The sequence below is a fragment of the Salvelinus sp. IW2-2015 genome, unplaced genomic scaffold (genome assembly GCF_002910315.2).
Source record: "Salvelinus sp. IW2-2015 unplaced genomic scaffold, ASM291031v2 Un_scaffold2461, whole genome shotgun sequence".
Taxonomy (NCBI): Eukaryota; Metazoa; Chordata; class Actinopteri; order Salmoniformes; family Salmonidae; genus Salvelinus; species Salvelinus sp. IW2-2015.
In genome coordinates, this window is record NW_019943779.1 from 36,780 (window position 1) to 39,408 (window position 2,629).

The following is a 2,629-nucleotide window of genomic DNA, read 5'->3' on the forward strand; positions in this document are numbered from 1 at the left end:
ATTAACAGGTGTACCTTCATAGAAAGTTTAATTTGATGGAGGGAGAATTGGAACTTTCCTTCTTAGAAAAGCGTTTGAGCCAAATAAGCGTGTGTCGTGTGAACAAGGTGGACGCGCATAGGGTTTTACAGAAGATAGCTCTATTTGGTAAGAAGACACAAGCCCAATATTGATATGCAACGAACACCTCAATAAGCAAAGAAAACAACAGTCATCGTCACTTAAATGGCTGCTGTATTGCTGCAGTATTGAAAAACTGGAAAATATGTGCCCATTCAAACGGCCTTTACTCAATTTTTGCTCGTACAATATGCATATTATTATTACTATTGGATAGAAAACAGTCTCTAGTTCTAAAACTGAATTATTTCTCTAATGGAACAGGAACTCTTTTTACAGCCATTTCCTATCCGGAAGTGAGATTTCCAAAATCGATGTCTCTCTTCAACGAGCTTGTCTATAAAGGGCATGTCACTAAGACTGTGAAACACGTCATACGCCTTCCCCTGGGAGTCATGCGAGTGAGAGGAAATGACTAATTATCTCGTCCTGGGATTGAACACAACCTCTTGGAGTGAGAGTTGCGCACTTTATTTTTTTTCGTGGCGCGAAGTAGGACCCTGGACTCGGCTCTGGAAACCCGTTAAAGGTGAATATGATCTCCGGCTTCGATTATTTGATACATGTCACAATATCATCCTAAGTATGTTTTTTTCATATAGTTTAATTATATTATTGAAATTTATTCTGGACTTTAGAGTGATGCGACGCAAGAATTTTGTCAAGACGGAGAGGTTAGCTCTGCACGGCCAGTGTGCTGCTAATTCAAGAGGGAAATCGTTCGTCTGGATCCAAGAAAGACGGTTCTGAACAAAGGACCCTTGGAGAACTTCTGATGAAGATCAACAAAGATAAGGACCCAATTTGGGATGCTTTTCATATATCTGTCGAACTGTGCTATGCTAACCGTTTGACTAGAATCAATGCTGCTGTGTGCTAGCTATTGTAGTAAGCTAATATAAGATAATTGTGTTTTCGCTGTAAACACTTCAAAAAATCGGAAATATTGGCTCTATTCACAAGATCTTTGTCTTTCAATTAGCTATGCACCATATATTGTTCTGAAATGTTTTATGATGTGTAATTAGTAGTTGACGTTGGTGTCTGTATGTCTCTGCTGTCCGTGGATTTCTGACTGTAGCTATGATGGTAGCAGTAATGTAAAACTGATTTATAGCTAAAATATGCAAATTTTTTGAACAAAACATAGATTTTTTGTGTAAACATGTTATAGGACTGTCATCTGAGGTAGTTTTTTCTAGTTATTTAGGTTGGTTCTAGGTTAGTTAGGTTGGCTTGTGCATGCTACTTGCATCCTACTTGTGCTGTGAAAAATGTCTGTCCTCTTTTTTATTTGGTGTGGCGTAACATAAATATATGTGGGTGTTTTTCCTCGTTAAACTTTTAAAAAATCGGACATGTTGGCTTGGATTTGACAAGTGTTTATCTTTCAAATGCTGTATTGGACTTTGTTAATTGTGTGTGAAGTTATAATATTTAAAAAAAAATAGATTTTGAAATTTCGCGGCGCCCTGCATTGAGCTGGATGCTTCGTACGATACGGTGTACACGCGTCGGCTGCAGCCATAACAGGTAAGACATGAAGGTCAGTCATGGGGAAATTTCAAGTACTTTGAAAGTTTCTTCTAGTGCAGTCGCAAACCATGAAAGCGCTATTTGATGATAAAACTGGCTTCATGAGGAAGACCCGAGTTACCTCTGCTGCATGAGATAAGTTCAGTAAGAGTTAGACTGCAGCCTCAGATTGGAGGCCCAATAAAGTGCTTCACAGAGTTCAAGAAACAACAATCTCACATGCACTGTTTTAGAGGAGACTGCGTGAATCGGCCTTTCGTGTTGTATTGTCCATTGAAGCCACTCTAAAGGACGGACACCAATAATAAGAAGAAGGACTTCCTTGGGCCAGAAACACGTGCAATGGACCCGTTAGACTGTGGGACAATGTGTCCTTTGGTCTGATGCGTTCAAATTTGAGATTTTGGCTTTTCAATGTGTGTGTAAAGAATCCAGGGTGTTTATGTTGGGTTCTACGCGTGCATTATAAACTATTTGTTGAATGGTCTAAATCGTCAGAAGCTGCTTCATTCATGGTGCTCTGATAAGTGCTTGACGGAGAAAGAGCTTGTATCTTGCCAAGGAAAAGTTGAAAGGACTGAGGAAGCCAATGGATATACATGGAAGGAAGATGGAAGAACCTCAAAGAACATTGCCTTTTCAAGATCATGTAACAATCAAACATAACATCAAAAATGCATTGCTTATATTCCTGCCCTTCTAACAGAAAAACGCAAAACATGATTTCACTTACTTTTGATTTGAATCATGTGAAAACATGTTTGGAACACAACGTGATCACATTTTCACATGTTATAGTTTAATGTAATCACATTTGCTTTACATGTTATCAGATTATCTTCAATAGAAGATTAAGTGAAAACGATGTTTATTGGACAACACATCCCGGTTTTGGTATCCAGATGTGAAATCTCATGTGGTTTTTTGCTTAAACGCCCTAGCAGGGTCCACACTCAAAGGTTGTTAATAATGC